This window comes from Triticum aestivum, chromosome 3B (assembly GCF_018294505.1).
Source record: "Triticum aestivum cultivar Chinese Spring chromosome 3B, IWGSC CS RefSeq v2.1, whole genome shotgun sequence".
Classification (NCBI taxonomy): domain Eukaryota; kingdom Viridiplantae; phylum Streptophyta; class Magnoliopsida; order Poales; family Poaceae; genus Triticum; species Triticum aestivum.
Window position 1 is genome coordinate 183,864,390 of NC_057801.1, and position 18,448 is coordinate 183,882,837.

General features: G+C 44.6%; 1 pseudogene; it reads left to right on the forward strand.

Annotated features, from left to right (window-relative positions):
• The first annotated feature begins 15,437 nt into the window (after positions 1-15,437).
• On the forward strand, positions 15,438-18,215 carry LOC123065182 (cell division control protein 48 homolog D-like; annotated as a pseudogene).
• Positions 18,216-18,448: the final 233 nt, after the last annotated feature.

An 18,448-nucleotide genomic window follows, 5' to 3' on the forward strand; every position in this document is an offset into this window, starting at 1 on the left:
GCCCAGTGCACGTTATGACCATCTAAATTGGTCTTAATCAATTAAAAATAAGATGTTGAATCATATAAACAGTTTTATGATATGAGAATTCAAAAAAATAAAAACATTCTCATTGTGTCAGCAAATGTGACCTAGTTTTTTAGGAAAACTAACAAACTTGGAATTGGAATAAGACAAATATCTTTAAAAAGTGTTATGAGAAATGAGTTTTTAGGGGGAAAATCATTTTCTATTTTCGGAGTGACAAAATTCTTTTTTTGTGAAGAATCTACCAAATATTTCTTTCAAAATGGCACCACACCATTTTCCAAAACTATAAGACAACATTTTATGTACAATTGACCAAATCTTAAAATGTAAAATGCTTTTGATTCACCTCTCATCAAAAAGACAATTTATGTTTCAAAAAAGAATCCCTGAGCATTCTTTTTTTCTACTTTTTCACATGAAAAATTCAAAAAATGATCTCATATTGTGCACAAGGGTGCATATTGGAATGGCAAACAATGTTGCCTAAGGAAGTTTTCATTTTCGTTGGACGAAAAAACCATTTTCCATTTTTCGAGTGCCCGAAAGGAGGGTTTTTTTGTGAAGGAACTACCAAATAATTGTTGCAAAATTAGACCAAATCATTTTTATAAAATACTAGGCCATATTTAATGCACAATTGACCAAATGGTTGGGTGTAAAAAGTTTTGATCCACCTCTCGTGAAAAAGACAAATTTCCGTCTATTCAGTTGGAAGCGGGTCAAATTTGAACTGTAGTTGCCTCGTAGTTTGCTATTTATTTTTTCCAAAAATCATTTCTAGGTACATAAGTATCTATTTAATCATAGAAACATCAAAAAAAATTCCAAGATTAAACTACTAGCTAGGAACGGTCATTCCCGCCGTTTTGACCGCATTTTGAAACGGGCATAAAAAATTCCAAAAAAATCAAATAATTGGGAAACCTTCGCATTGTGTCATTATATGTGGCCAAGTTCCCAGGAAAAATAATAAAATTGTAATACGGTAATTATTTTAGAAAAGTATTCTCAGAAATGAGCTATGAAGTGTGAAGATTCATGGCTTTCAAGCCAAATGATCAATCTTATGGCCACATTCATGGCATAGTTTGTTCAAATGATCTCATATTGTGCACAAGGGTGCATATTGGAATGGCAAACAATGTTGCCTAAGGAAGTTTTCATTTTCGTTGGACGAAAAAACCATTTTCCATTTTTCGAGTGCCCGAAAGGAGGTTTTTTTGTGAAGGAACTACCAAATAATTGTTGCAAAATTGGACCAAATCATTTTTTAAAATACTAGGCCATATTTAATGCATAATTGACCAAATGGTTGGGTGAAAAAAGTTTTGATCCACCTCTCGTGAAAAAGACAAATTTCCGTCTATTCAGTTGGAAGCGGGTCAAATTTGAACTGTAGTTGCCTCGTAGCTTGCTATTTATTTTTTCCAAAAATCATTTCTAGGTACATAAGTATCTATTTAATCATAGAAACATCAAAAAAATTCCAAGATTAAACCACTAGCTAGGAACGGTCATTCCCGCCGTTTTGACCGCATTTTGAAACGGGCATAAAAAATTCCAAAAAAATCAAATAATTGGGAAACCTTCGCATTGTGTCATAATATGTGGCCAAGTTCCCAGGAAAAAAAATAAAATTGTAATACTGTAATTATTTTAAAAAAGTGTTCTCAGAAATGAGCTATGAAGTGTGAAGATTCATGGCTTTCAAGCCAAATGATCAATCTTATGGCCACATTCATGGCATAGTTTGTTCAAATCATCTCATATTGTGCACAAGGGTGCATATTGGAATGGCAAACAATGTTTCCTAAGGAAGTTTTCATTTTCGTTGGACGAAAAAATCATTTTCCATTTTTCGAGTGCCCGAAAGAAGGTTTTTTTGTGAAGGAACTACCAAATAATTGTTGCAAAATTGGACCAAATCATTTTTCTAAAATACTAGGCCATATTTAATGCATAATTGACCAAATGGTTGGGTGAAAAAAGTTTTGATCCACCTCTCGTGAAAAAGACAAATTTCCGTCTATTTAGCTGGAAGCGGGTCAAATTTGAACTGTAGTTGCCTCGTAGTTTGCTATTTATTTTTTCCAAAAATCATTTCTAGGTACATAAGTATCTATTTAATCATAGAAACATCAAAAAAATTCCAAGATTAAACCACTAGCTAGGAACGGTCATTCCCGTCGTTTTGACCGCATTTTGAAACGGGCATAAAATATTCCAAAAAAATCAAAAAATTGGAAAACCTTCGCATTGTGTCATTATATGTGGACAAGTTTCCAGGAAAAATAACAAACTTGTAATAGGGCAATTATTTTAAAAAAGTGTTCTCAGAAACGAGCTATCAAGTGTGGAGATCAATGGCTTTCAAGCCAAATGATCAATCTTATGGCCACATTCATGGCATAGTTTGTTCAAATGATCTCATATTGTGCACAAGGGTGCATATTAGAATGGCAAACAATGTTGCCTAAGGAAGTTTTCATTTTCGTTGGACGAAAAAACCATTTTCCATTTTTCGAGTGCCCGAAAGGAGGTTTTTTTGTGAAGGAACTACCAAATAATTGTTGGAAAATTGGACCAGATCATTTTTATAAAATACTAGGTCATATTTAATGCACAATTGACAAAATGGTTGGGTGTAAATTGTTTTGATCCACCGCTCGTGAAAAAGACAAATTTCTGCCGATTCAGGTGGAAGCGGGGCAAATTTGAACTGCAGCTGCCTCATAGTTTGCTCTTTATTTTTTTCAAAAATAATTTCTAGGTAAATAAGTATCTATTTAATCAGAAATACATGGTTTTATGGAGAGACATCGAGGTTTGGACGGTGGCCGAGGGCCCGAACTCTAGAGCGCGTAAGCTCGCATGCCCGCCGCGTGGTCACCGCGTGACCGTGGCGTTTCCATGTGTTCTGGGTGGCCTAGACATGTCTAGTGGGTTGGGCACTCCCCATATAGGTGCTAGGAAGAAAATTACAACATAAGATTCTCACGAGGAGACCGATCGGTGCTCAAACATGAATTAGCAGCCAAGTGTTTGATTAGCGGTACGGGAAATGTACATGGCTAATGGGCGTGAGTTTTGGCTGAGGATGATCAGTTACTAAGAAGACCGTCTTAACAAATTTTCAGCTCAAAAGGAGGAGCCTAGATGGTACTTGCTTTGCAAACCACCACACTGGACATAAATACGAATGTTGAAGCTCGGCTCAAAATAATGAATGGATTGAGCTGGCATTTGGTGGAGGATGGTTATTTGGGCATAGGGAAGCACTGTAGAAAATGGATACTATTTGGACATGCCAAAGTGGTACTTCCTTCACAAACTGTTACTCTGAACAGAATAGGAAAATGAATATTTTTGAATTATTTTTGAACTAGGCAAGGAAGGTTTTTACATATTTGACGAAGATATGACCCAAAGAATTCATGAGATTTTTTTGGGAATTTTGGGAATGACAGAAATATAGGTTGCTTCACAACCTAGGGCAAAAACTGCCACATGGACATGCCACATAGGCAAAACTGATGAGGTGGCGCCTAGTCGTAGCAATAAGTACCAATGCATCCACGTTCACAACCTCATGACTATTTATATTGGTCGTAATCAGGTAGAAATAAGGCGTTCGGGGCCTCTTGTCTACTTTATGACCATTTGGTGTAAGCAATTTCAGGGTTTGAGCCCTTCCAAGTGAAATGGCCGTGAATTTACGACCAATTCAGCTGGGGTCACTAAGAGAAGGTCATAAGTTGACATATTTCTTGTAGTGACGTGTGGAGACGGGCTGGGTCGCCGACAGTGGGTCCAGGGGCCCCACTGGTCAGATTTGACCAGTCCCCTTCCCTCTTCTTCCTCTGTCCGAACAGAGGCGGGGGCTCCGGCGATCGTCGCCGGCGTTTGGCGGCTCCTCGCGGGCCCCCGAGGGTGGAGATGGATCCGCAAGACTAGGGCGGTTCTTCCGGTGGTCGAGGGAGTGGCGGGGATGGAGGGAGTCGTCAGCGACGAGCCACGCGGCGGATGGCGGCCTCGGTTGGATTTGGGGGCCGGGGCTATGGTGGTTCCCGACCAAAATTGAGCATGGGAGTGCACTCACGAGAGGGAGGGAGAGCTCCTGGTGAAGAGAGTGGAGAGGGGGAGGCTCTGGTGGTGCCGGAGTGGCCGGGGCAGTGGCGGCGGCAGGAGTCGCCGGAGAGGAAGAAGACGACTCCCCTGGTCTTTCTACTGCTATGGGTGGGTCGGTGAGGGGGTGAGAGAGGCGGCGCGAGGCCTAGACGAGCTCGGGTGCTTCTTATATAGCGTGGCCATGGCGGTTCCGCGGCCGAGGATAAGGTCGCCGGCGAACCGACGTGCTGTAGCTTGCAGGGCAACGTGGAGGCGACGAGAGCTAGCCGATGAGCGAGGGGATAAGCTTGCGCAGCTCCCCGGGGCAGGTGGCGAGCCGGGGTGGCTCGGGCGGCACCAACCGTGGCAGAGGCGCACTGCGGACGCCGGCGTGCCGCCAAGAGTGCCCTGACGGCGGCGCTGTAGAGTGCCAGGGGTGGTCGGGGTGGCGTGGCGGTGCAGGAGGATACGTGGCATGCTGGCTGTGGTTGCCCAAGGCCAGAACGGGTGTGAGGCGAGACGCGGCGGCTCGGGCGCACGTGCGTGCCAAACGCACGCTCTGGGCGCGCCTAGAGCACGCCCAGGATGTGTTCGATGAAATGCCAGTGCATGATAGAGGTCGCGGGTGAGGCTGGCAAGAAACAGGGCTAGGATAGGGTTAGTCAGAAGGTAAATGGACATGGTGGTTAGGTCAGGTGGCCAAGTTCACAATGCAAACAAACACTCATGCCAATTCTGTCCATGCACTCCAGGTGTTTGACAAAATGTCACAGGCACCTAGGCTTTTCTTAGAGTGGCCAAATTCTCCAGATCAGTGTCTCCTTGGATGCATGAGAGGGTGGTGAAGTTAGTTTGTTAAAAGGAGAAACTTGTTAGTGCAAGTTTTGCAAAACTTCAGTTTTTGACAGAAAGAAGAGGGCATGATTGCAAGCACTTAGAATCATCCAATGGGTCCACTCTCCTGGACTTAAGGGTTTGGCAAAGTGCACTACAAGCAGGAGCAAGCTCAAGGGCAAAGGAGCAAGGTAGAAGGTGGTTGCAGTACAAATCACCAAGTTGCACCAGAATGAAGATGAGGATGATCCACTCAAATTTTTCAAAGAACATCACTGGATTTTTGCATAAAGTTGAATCATAAGCTACTACTAGCATCCCATAATTTTGGTGGAGGTTAGAAAGAAGTATTTAAATGAGTTGTAGTGCAAAATTGCCCACTGGACCAGAGAAGAAAAATGGGTGTAGAGCTCAAAATATTTCATGAATAAAAGATATTTTTGCATAAAAGTGATTTAAAAACATCACCTGACATCTCCAAATTTTGGTTGGAATTTTAAGTGAATTTATCAAATGGTTGTAGTTCAAATATGGCCATATAACCTTGGAAAACCATTTTTCAAGAAAATAAAGATCAAGCAAATTAATTATGTAATTAGTTCTACTAATAAAAGAAAAGTTTTTCTTGAGAGGTTAAACAAGTCCAATAACATATTTGAAAAGTTTTCACTTTGGGGAAAAACTCCATAATAGCAAGGGAGAAAAAGGTTCAAAAATAAAAAAGGAGCCCAGAAAATAAAAGTTTTAATTTCCTGGCAAAATTTTAATTAATAAAACAAGGTCAAAATTTTGGGGTGTCACAGTTTCGGCGCTAGGGGGCGCAGGGACCAGCTTAAAGACTTGGTGCGGTCTGAAAATGTGGATTTTATTGGCCTTGTTGAGACTATCAAATCTTCTTTCTCCTCTAGCGAATTATCAGCCATTGCTGGGATAGATAGATTTAATTGGAACTTTTGGCTTCTGTTGGCCAGTTGGGTGGTATTCTTCTTGGCTCCAAAAAAGATATGTTCGACTTTGTCGCTTTCGACCATGGCATTTTTTGGGCTAGCACAGTGGTTTCCCATAGATCTCTCAATTCTTTACTGGAAATCATGGTGATTTATGGTTCGGCTGACCACGCTATGTCTTATGTTTTCTTGGACGAGCTTAGTAATAAAATAGAATCCTGCCAGCTCCCTCTCCTGATTGGGGGCGATTTTAACTTGTTGCGTTTTCCGTCTGACAAGAGCTCCTCCAATTTCTCTTGGCCTCTGGCTGATGCTTTCAATGCTTTCATTAGGGACACGGCTATTTGTGGGATTCCTAGGGTTGCAGCCCGATACACTTGGACTAACCATCAAGCTTTCCCCATCCGCTCTGTTCTCGATGGGGTTTTTGTCTGTCCTTTGTGGGATTCTTTATTTCCCCGTGTTAGTCTCAGAGCCCTTGCTTGTGTGTGATCTGATCACACCCCCATGATTCTTGATGATGGAGAGCGCCCAGTTGGTTTCCCGAGGTTTTAGTTCGATGCTTCCTGGCTACAAGTGGAGGGTTTCAATGAAATATTGAAGTAAAAGATTGTTTCTTCCCTTTCCTCTATTCGCCGTTCTTTTGGCCCGATAGATGACTGGCATCAATGCTCCTATTTCCTCCGTAGATTCCTTAGAGGTTGGTCCAAAAACCACTATGCTGAGTCAAGGCGGGACAAAGCTAGGTTGGTTGCTCAAATTGGCGTTCTGGACGAGCGCGCGGATAATTCTGGGCTATCCACGGACGAATGGCAAATCCGGTATGGCTTAGAAGAGGTGCTTTTGGGCATCCATAGGCAGGAGGAAGTGTACTGGAAACAGCGAGGCACAATCAATTGGACCTTAAAGGGTGATTCACCCACGGCCTACTTCTTTGCCATTGCTAATGGTAGACATCGGAGATGCATCATTGATAGCCTTATTATCGACGGCGTCAGGGTCTCTGACCCTTCGGTGATTATGCGTCATGTGGTTCATTTCTTCTCTAACCTTTTAGCGGCTAAACCTGATTTGGGTCTTAAGCTGACTTCGTCCTTCTGGTCCCCTCTCGAACAGCTTTCGATCGCTGAAAATGACTGTTTGCTGATCCCTCCATCAGAAGAGGGAATTTTTTAGACAATCCACACTGCCAACTCTAATGCGGCTTCAGGTCCTGATGGCTTTTCCATTCCTTTTTTTCGGCAATGCTGGCCTCAGTTAAAAGGCCTCATTACAGCTATCATTCAAGGGTTTTGGTTGGGGACCGTAGACATATCGAGACTTAACTACGCAGTACTCACCCTCATCCCCAAGGTCAAAGGCGCTGACCTGATCTCCCAATTTAGGCCCATTGCTCTAATTTTAATAACTTTGCTAAGCTCCCTGCTAAGGGCATGGCTACTAGGGTTTCCCCGATTGCCCATCGGGTCATCAGTCCTTTCCAATCGGCGTTCATTAAGGGGAGATTCATCTTGGATGGGGTGCTCTGCTTGCATGAGATAATTCATGACCTTCGTAGTAAGAACACCAAGGCTGTGGTTCTTAAACTTGACTTTGAAAAGGCGTATGACTCGGTGAGCTGGAACTTCCTCCGGCAAGTTTTGTTGGCTAAAGGCTTCGTTGGCTCGGTGGTTCACCGCCTGATGCAGCTCATCACTGGTGGCCACACGGCAGTGGCTGTCAATGGTCAGACTAGTAATTTTTTTGCGAATGGTAGAGGCTTGAGACAAGGAGATCCGGCGTCCCCCTTACTTTTTAATTTTGTGGCCAATGCTTTGTCTCACATCCTGTCGCGTGCTGCGTCTGCTGGTCACATCTCGCCTATGAGCACCCACCTCATCCCTAATGGCATTACTCACCTCCAATATGCGGATGATACCATCATTATGATCGAACTTAATGAGAAATCTCTCACGAACTTGAAATTTCTTCTTCTTTGCTTTGAGGCCCTTTCGGGCCTTAAAATTAACTTCTCTAAGAGCGAGGTCATTGTTACTGGGGTGCCTGATTCGGAAGCGCAGCGGGTGGCACATCTCATGAATTGCTCTCTTGGGTCTTTTCCTCTCAAATATTTGGGCTTACCTATTTCCCCTCACAAGATTTTGGCAAAAGATTTTGCCCCGGCAGTGACTAAAGTTGGTAATAGAGTTTTTCCGTGGCGAGGCCGCTATAACTCTCAGGCGGGCAAGGTTGCCCTTACCAACGCTTGCATGTCCTCTCTCCCGATGTTTCTAATGGGCTTTTACCTCCTGTCCGAAGGGACACACACGGGTTTTGATAAGCGCAGGGGTGCCTTTTACTGGAATTCTTCCGATAATAAATGCAAATATAGGATGGTTAAATGGGATCTCATTTGTCGACCTAAAAACATGGGGGGCCTTGGCATCATTAACACTCGGATCATGAATAAATGCCTTTTGTTAAAATGGTGGTGGAAGATAATGTACCTTGAGGATCGCCCTGCTTGGCTTACCCTTCTCATAGCTAAATACTTCCCTTCCTCGAGCCCTATGTTTGCGCCCTCTTCTGGTGGGTCTCAATTTTGGCGTAAACTTTTTAATATTAGACCGATCTTTCGGTCTCTGGTGAAGTTCGTAGTCCGAGATGGTAAATCTACTCGTTTTTGGTTAGATTGGTGGGTAGGGGACACCACGCTAGCGGTGGCCTATCCAACTCTGTTTTCTTTTTGTGCTGATCCCGAGATCTCTATCTTTGAGCTCTCGGCTCAGGGTTGGGTTTTAGATTTTCAGCGCTCTCTTTCCCCTGTGGAGTTGGAAGACTGGCAGCGCCTTACTGCCTGCTTCCCCTTGCTCTCGGAGGAAGAGGATTCCGTTGTTTGGCCCCATTCCTCCTCGGGGCGTTTCTATGTTAAATCGGCGTATTCTAAGCTTATTTCTGGCGGCCGCACTGACAAGTTTAAGTATATTTGGGCTGCCCGCATTCCTCCCAAAATTAAAATCTTCCTTTGTCAAGCTCTTCGTCGTAAACTCCCCTCGGCTGATCAGATTAAGAAGAGGAACGGGCCGGGCTCTGACAGGTGCTAGCTTTGTGGTGCTATTGAGAACACCGAACATATCTTTTTTCATTACTCTTTGGCTAAATTCATGTGGAGTTGCATTAGGCTTTGGCTTCGTGTTGATTGGAACCCCTCTTCTTTTGAGGATTTACGGTGTTGTATTAACTTGCTAGCAGGCCGGTCTAAGCGGGTCTTCATGGTGGGCTGGGCTGCGATCTGTTGGTCGCTATGGACTACTAAAAACAAGTTCACTATTGAACACACTTTCCCGGCTAACCCAGTGAGTTTCTTATTTAAAGCCAATGTCTTTTTGCAGCAGTGGAGATCATTGACTAAGGAAGGGGACCTAGAGGCTTTCGACGATATGCTATCTAAAATGAAATCTACGGCTTCTTCCCTGCTGCGGCGCCCCAGAAGGACGGATCCCTAAGTGGTTTGGCTGCTCGTTATGCTGGCCTGCGTGCCATGATAGGCTGGATGCCTTGTACCCGTACTCCTTAGTCTTATTCTGTTAAACTTATGTGGTGTTATGTCTTGGTGTTTGACTCCGCCCGGTGGCTTTATTTATAAAGTCGGGCACTCGCCTTTTCTCTAAAAAAGCAAATGTAATACGATTTGAAAAAAGTTTTTCTAACGGCAAGGGTACCTAATGGTGGAGAATCCATCGTTGACTCTTGACATTCAGATGCGTGCAGGCCTTGAGCGTATAAAGTGGGAAAGATTCGTTTGTGCAATGCATTTCTATATACAGCTGACACTTCCTGACAAATATCTGACTATGTCTCCACTATATCAAGTATTGCATGCACACTTAAAGCATGTACAACCACAAACACCAAAATCCGGCCCCCAACCGCGGTGCGTCCGTGGACATTGATCGGACATCCTATAAAAAATGATTCCACAACCACAAACATAATTTCAAAACACCAAATACATATTATTACATGCAACATGAAACCTAATCTAAGTGAAGCTCGTCCGGCTCCACCGTGCCCATGTACAGCGGCCGGCTGCGGCCCTCAAACTATTGCTCCGGTCGCCGGCGAGGTAGAGTAGGACATGGGACATGGACCGGCTCACGGGACTCAAGACGAAGCCATCTCCGATGCTCTACTCATCCCGGTCGAAGCTCGTCGCTTGCACGTTGCCATGGACACGTGACATCGATGATGGATCCGTCCAGGAAGAGCCGGCGATGTCCACCACGACGCGGTTGCGGCGCCCAGGGTGGTCGTGCAACATACGGGGTGCCGAAGAATGCGACTCCCACTAGTGGAGAAAAGCCGACCACTAATACGGGGTGCCGAAGAGTGCAACATACGGGGTGCCGATGTAGACACACGCCGTCACTAATATGGCGCCATTGCTAAAATGTAGTGGTGGCATTTGAGGACATGTCAGCAGTATCCTACACCGTGCTGGCGTATAACCAGTCCAGCGCCAGCACTAAGTTCATCATAACTCTGGCGTGCCTGCTCGTCCAACGCCAGCAAATGGTGTTTTTGGTATTAATTTTTTTTACTCATCAACACTAGCTACTTAATATGTACTACTGAACACAACATACTCATCAACACTAGGTACTTACTTAATAGATAATCATTACATAAAGAGGCTCATGAACTCAACAAGTTGATATTAAACTTCATAAAAGTTCACTCAAGTACTCTAGTTACTTGATCATCATCAACTAATAAGATGGGCTAGCTAGCTACTCAAAAAACTAATCTTCAACAAGGAGTATGCCCAGCTGGATCAGCTTCTTTCTATCCGCCGCTCCTCCTCTTCTGAAATTATCTATGTCCATCTTCAGGCCAAGCCTCTCACCTCTGAGGCGTCTCCTATCCTCCTTCAGTTTATCCCAACCCTCGACGAGGTTATCCCTCTCGTCCCTAAGCTGATTAGTCTCCTGTACGAGCCGAACAACATCCTTGCATAGCTCTTTAATCTCCCCCTTTATATCATCATTTGCCCCTTGCACGCTCTTGATGACATACTCAAAAGTGTTTAATAATTCATTGTTAACCATGTCCAAATCGCACACCGACTCGTTGTTGCCTCCAGAATTGGCCATGACCTACAAACACATCGCGTATATATACGATCAAGATAATATGGAATGTAAAATAGTCCATGTGTTGGAAAGATATGATTTGTAAAGTTTCATTATCAAATACTTGGCGTGAGCTGTATCAAAAAAGAATCAGATACGTTTATAGTGAATAGTGCATGTGTTGGAAAGACATGATTTTGTTAATTAAGTAGAATAGATAACATTATGAATCTATTTTGATAAATAAGATATAGCAAACTGACTTCTATACATACACATACTATCATATATAAAAATAACTTATGTATGCAAAGTTGATTTACATATACCAGTCAACCTGTACATAAATGTGTAAAGAAAACTAAAATGATAACTTTGAAGAATATACATAACACATTCTATAAATTTCTATTAAACTAGCTAAGACCCGCCAACAGCCGGGAGACACAATAGCAATCGGATGATTATCACTACAATTTCCGTCAGTTTGGCCTGTCCGCGCGAACGGAGGAGTGGATCTAACCTTGGTGCCAGTGAGGGGTGGTGGTGGGGCGGCGGCGACTTTGGTCCAGGGGGAGTTGTGTCTACGACCGGGCCGGGTGGGGTGCAAAATGAGAGCAAGCGATGGATTTAGGTATTTTACTAGGTTATTGTTGGCGTTGGATAAAATGGCAACGCCATAGCTATCACATGCCAAATAAGAAAGACTAAAATTAATGAAAGACTTGACAAAATAAAAGACTCAAAATTTGAACTGGTGGTAAAAAATAAAATTCCTAAAATGATAAAAAGGTAAAAATAATGATGACAAAAAAGCATAATATAATTATATACTATGGCGTGCAAAGAAAAAGAACGCCAACACTAACAAAATAACTATGGCATGCAAAGAAAACCAACGTCACTAGTGGTTTCCAAATGAGTTAAATACACAGCGAGTGCCTTAGCTTGTCCATTACGGCCAGTTTAGTGCCTAAACTTGTAAAATACGCAAAAATGGTGCTATAACTTGTCACATGGTGCATATACGGTGTCTTTGTCCATATGCTGCCATATGTGCCATACTTGCCACGAGTGCCTTAAATCTTTATTCTATTTTTATCATTGTGTAGTTCGAAGAGGTAAACATGAACTTTTTCTAAATTTATGTGGATTTAAACAGTTCAACATATATTATAAAATATTGTGCAAATGTTTATTTTTGTGTAATTTTGTATTTTGAAAAAAATTCAGTGTGTATTAAAAATGATTGTCTAAAAACAGTAAATTCTATAAATATGTTAAAACATGTTAAGCGTGTTTGTATAAATGTAAGAATAATTTTACACAATAAATTTTTAATACATGTTCAACATTTTATGAAATAGATGTTGTAAATTTTTTGAATGCATGACAAACATTTTTCAAAAACAAGTTTACAATTTCTTAATACATGTGAGAATTTCCAAAAGTATGTTGAATATTTTTTTCTCAAATGCACTAACACTTTTTAAAGTTTACTGCAGTTGTAATATTTTCTTATATTTCTTTTCAAATGGGAAAATAATCAAGAACTAATCATGAAATTGAAAAAATAAATGAAAGGAAACCTTGTGCGGGCCCAGAAGAGCGCCATTCTGAGCTCCTGAATTCAAATTCCGGCAAGGCAACTTATTTTTCTCTTTCGGTTAATTATTATTCATGCAGTATCCTTTTTATAAATAGGAATCTATTTCCATACTGCAAATAGGACTACTATCGAAGTTTTTTTTTGCATGATAATACGTGTTTCATTCATATCCGCGTATTGATTAACACATGGACGCATGATGCGTGCCCAGGTACTTGTTTCGTTCTGGCGCACCCTGTTTTTGTTCTTAGTACTATTTTATCCACGTACGTGGGAACCCAATCTGACAGGTGGGATCAATGCAATTCATCATATTTAAATAAAATGTGAGGTGCTTTTGCAAAATTCAGTTAAAGTACATGGAGTTTTCTATAAAACAACCAATATGGTCCACTCACAATCATTGACATGTGGGTCAATGCCACGGCAAGTGGGTAGTGCCTACGCCTGAATACGGATTGAGGCACCGTATTTGAACACTCGAACAAGTTACAACAACAGTTTCATGTATTTTGCAAGTTTAGGCACCAAAGTGACCACGCTGGACAAGTCGAGGCACTCGTAGTGTATTTAACTTTTTCCAAATGGTGAGTGTATATGGGCCAATAGAATTGTGGCGTTTACAAAACAAGCAACGCCAGCACTATGCTTGTAAAGCAGGCGTACGGATTTGGCCTATGCCGACACTATCTGAGAAAAAATAGTGCTGGCGCGGACGTAAAATGCCGCGACGCCAACGAAAGTTGGGGCTAGCACTTTTTCCATTAGTGTCCGCCTCGCCAACATCCGCTGCCGCGAGGCTGCCGCCGCCTCCCGCGCTTGCTGCCATATTTTCATCAAACGACGCCCATGCGTTCACATCTGCCTTGGCGCACCAACGAAGCGGTTGAGCATCCGCCGGCGCGTTCGAACGCCAGACGGACCGGACCGCCTCTGGTGAGGCAGCAGCAACACACCTCTCGCCAGATCCATGCGCCATTTGGGCCGACGCAATGGATTCCCAACGAAAAGATTCCGAGTGATGTCGTTGGGCGGCCTCCTCTCAGGAGCGGTAGAGCGCAAGGGGAATGGTCATCTCCTCCTCGATGTCGTGTGGGATGAGCTCTGGTTCAATGGATCTGAAGGTGTAGGACTCGGATCCGCTGCCCGCCATGCCGGAGAAGATAGGAGATCGCTGGACGGGAGCTTGTCGGCGAACAGAGTGGACTAGAGGGGAGCGGAGTGGTGGAATGCGGGTAGAGTTTCTGCCAGATTGCATATATAAGGTCCTATTTATGTGGCGTCGGGTGGGCCAGAGTGGGTCGTATCTTGCGTCGTGGTGCGTCCAATCGTCCTCATATCCACCTCTGATTTGGGCTGGATATCGGGAGGGCCGACTAGTTCAGCATTTGGGCCGGGTATACATTTGGGCCGGGTATACAGAGAGGCTGGTTGGGTGGTAATTTTTTGTCTGGACACTGACAGGACAACCTGTCTTGGCATTTGGAGCGGGTATAGAGGGTTCGGTTGTGGATACTCTCACGGTCCTCTTCACCAATTGAGAACTACTAACATTTTTTTCTTGTGAGATATTAATACAACGATATCTTTTAAACAAAAAACTGATTATTGAATATATATTTGAATTCCCAACGATAAGATTTTTAAAACAAGAGCAGTCTTGAATATATTTCAAATGAGTTTTAAAACACCGATTTCACTCATTAAAAAAACGATTTCAATCATTTGAAACAAATTATTTCACTAATTTGAAATACATATTTCACTCATTTACAAATGATTTACTCATTTCAAAATACATATTTCACTTACTTCAAACCACCGATTTCACTCAATTCAAAAATATTATTTTGCTCATTTTAGAAAACACATTACACTCATTTACAAAAGAATGATTTCACTCATTTCAGAAAACACATTAGACTCCCGCAATTGAAGTACTATATTCCACTCATTTTTAAATACTGATTTCACTCAACACAAATATATATTTGAAAGTACATTTCACTTCTTTCAAGAAACTAATTTCACTCATTTCAAAAAACACATTACACTCACTCAATTGAAATACTCTATTTTACTTGCTTCAAAAAAGTGATTTCACTCGTTACAAAAGATCAATTTCACTCATTTCACTAGTTTTAGAATACACATTGCACTCACAATATACACACTGAAATAAGGAGTTTCACAAATAATATTTCAATTTTAAAACTATTTAACTCGTTTAGAAAATATCATTCAAATAAAACTTATTTACTCATTTTGGAAAACTGATTTCACTCATTTGAAAAATACTAATTCACTAGTTTCATTTGAGAAGACATGCTTCAATTATTTGAAGGACCTAATTTCACTCATTTAAAGAGAAATACTTGTTTAAATAAGCTCGTATGTTTGACATATAAATGAAACGGAAATGCTTGAACAAAAACAACTTCACAAAAGAAATACTGAAATATGGATCTTCGGAAATATGGTATTTCAATTTTTTAAAATAGTAAAATTTGAACTAGTTCAAATATATTCAAATTGGTCTTGTTCTATAGATCTTTTTTTGTCAAGGAATTTGAATATAAAAAAATCAATAATAAAAGATGCGGGTGTAGGACGCAGTGGCCGTCTGTTATGCACAGGATTTGTTTTGCAGCCGGTCTGCACAGAACTTTTTTCCGAATATGACGCGAACGAAGATCGGGGCTCGGACTGAGATGCGAGCGTACGGGCCTTCCAACCGGAGTCGGCCGTGCCTTCAATAAAGGGTGCGAACCCCACGTCTTCAGCTCACCACAACACCAACGCAAATCAGCGCTCGACAACATCCAACGAGAGTAGTAATACACAAGAGACGCAGCAAGTCCATCGACCAACGAGAGTTGAAGGCGATGGCGACCGCGGCGACGTCGAAGAAGGCGGCGAACCGGCTGGTGGTGGAGGAGGCCACCACCAACGACGACAACTCCGTGTGCAATCTCCACCCCGACACCATGGAGAAGCTCTCCATATACAAAGGCGACATCGTGCTGCTCAAGGACAAACGCCGCCACAACACGGTCTGCATGGCACTGCCCGACGACACCTGCGAGGGGCACAAGCTCAGGATCAACAAGGTGGCCCGCTCCAACCTGCGCGTGCGCATCGCCGACGTCGTGTCCGTGCACCTGTGCCACGACGCCAAGTTCGGCAAGCGCGTGCACATCCTCCCTCTGGACGACAGCGTCGAGGGCATCACGGGCAACCTCTTCGACGCCTACCTCAAGCCCTACTTCGTGGACGCCTTCCGCCCGGTCCACAAGGGCGACCTCTTCCTCGTGCGCGGCGGCATGCGGAGCGTCGAGTTCAAGGTCATGGAGATCGACCCCGCGGCGGACTACTGCGTCGTGGCGCCCGACACGGAGATATTCTGCGAGGGCGAGCCCGTCAAGCGGGAGGACGAGGAGAGGCTGGACGATGTCGGCTACGACGACGTGGGTGGCATGGGGAAACCGTTGACTCTGATCAGGGAGCTCGTCGAGTTGCCACTCAGGCATCCGCAGCTTTTCAAGTCCATTGGCGTTAAGCCTCCCAAGGGCATCCTCCTCTACGGCCCTCCCGGGTCGGGCAAGACTCTGATCGCCCGTGCGGTGGCCAACGAGACCGGGGCCTTCTTCTTCCTCATCAACGGCCCGGAGATAATGTCCAAGATGGCCGGAGAGAGCGAGAGCAACCTGAGGAAGGCCTTCGAGGAGGCCGAGAAGAACGCGCCCTCCATCATCTTCATCGACGAGATCGACTCCATTGCCCCTAACAGGGAGAAGACTCACGGCGAGGTCGAGAGGCGCATCGTCTCCCAGCTGCTGACGCTCATGGACGGCATGAAGGCCCGCGCGCACGTCATCGTCATGGGTGCCACGAACCGTCCCAACAGCATCGACCCTGCCCTGAGGCGCTTCGGGAGGTTCGATCGCGAGATCGACATCGGCGTGCCGGACGAGGTCGGGCGTCTCGAAGTGCTCCGCATCCACACAAAAAACATGAAGCTGGACAAGGACGTCAACCTACAGGTGATTGCCAAGGATACGCACGGCTACGTCGGTGCCGACTTGGCCGCGCTCTGCACCGAGGCGGCGCTGCAGTGTATCAGGGAGAAGATGGACGTGATTGACTTAGAGGACGACACCATTGATGCCGAGATCTTGAACTCCATGGCCGTCACAAATGGCCACCTTAAGACGGCTCTCGTGGGCACGAACCCGTCCGCGCTTCGTGAGACCGTTGTCGAGGTGCCCAACGTCAGCTGGACCGATATCGGTGGGCTTGACGGCGTCAAGAGGGAGCTGCAAGAGACCGTCCAGTACCCGGTCGAGCACCCAGAGAAATTCGAGAAGTTCGGCATGTCGCCGTCCAAGGGCGTCCTCTTCTACGGGCCACCAGGATGCGGCAAGACCTTGCTGGCGAAGGCCATCGCCAATGAGTGCCAGGCCAACTTCATCAGCATCAAGGGGCCAGAGCTGCTCACTATGTGGTTCGGCGAGAGCGAGGCCAACGTGCGCGAGATCTTCGACAAGGCGCGTCAGTCCGCACCGTGCGTGCTGTTCTTCGACGAGCTCGACTCCATCGCGACCCAGAGGGGCGGCAGGGTGGGCGACGCCGGCGGCGCGGCGGACAGGGTCCTGAACCAGCTGCTCACCGAGATGGACGGCATGAACGCCAAGAAGACGGTGTTCATCATCGGCGCCACCAATAGGCCGGACATTATTGACTCGGCGTTGCTCCGTCCCGGCCGCCTCGACCAGCTCATCTACATCCCATTGCCGGACGAGGCCTCGCGGCACCAGATTTTCAAGGCCTGCCTCAGGAAGTCTCCGGTGGCCAAGGACGTCGACCTCGGCGCGCTTGCAAGGTTCACCGCCGGCTTTAGCGGTGCCGACATCACGGAGATCTGCCAGCGAGCGTGCAAGTACGCCATCAGGGAGGACATTGAAAAGGACATGGAGAGGCAGAGGATGGGAAAGACACCATGGAGGTGGACGGCGGCCAGGAAGACGAGGTGGCTCAGATTAAGGCGGTTCACTTCGAGGAGTCAATGAAGTATGCGAGGAGGAGCGTGAGCGACGCCGACATCAGGAAGTACCAGGCCTTCGCGCAGACGCTGCAACAGTCTAGGGGGTTCGGCACCGAGTTCCGCTTCCCGGCGCAGCCACACGCGGCAGAAGCTGCTGTCCACACCTCCGCGGCAGCTGATGAGGATGAAGACGATCTGTACAAGTGATCCAGTAACCATTGCTAGAACATGAAGTAGGAGTACCAGAATATTATAGACTCTGTTTTTGTTGATTCTTTCCATGTACGTAATTTTCATTGTAAGAATTTACATACGTCATAGAAATACAGTTGATGAAATAATAACTCCTTGCTGTGCTTTCCTCTTATTTGTAGGCAGTGATGAGATTCTGAAAACTAGCCTAACCGTTAACTGAACCCTCAATTACACGAAACTACCATCGTTCTCTCTGCTCCTGCACAAGGCCACAGAAAAAATTAAAAATGGGAAAATAGTTGCCTGATTAATGTCCGATTAATTTTGAATTGAACTTGTAAGAACAAGAGCAGCTGATGAGGATGAAGACGATCTGTACAAGTGATCGAGTAACCATTGTTAGAAAATGAAGTACTAGAATATTATTGTAGACTCTGTTTTTGTTATGCTTTCTCTTAATTGAGTCGATCATTCACTTTATATATTGTTGATTCCCTTCATGTATATAATTTTCGTTCTTTAGAACTAAGAACTTACATTATATAAATACAGTTCGTGAAATTAGAATCTC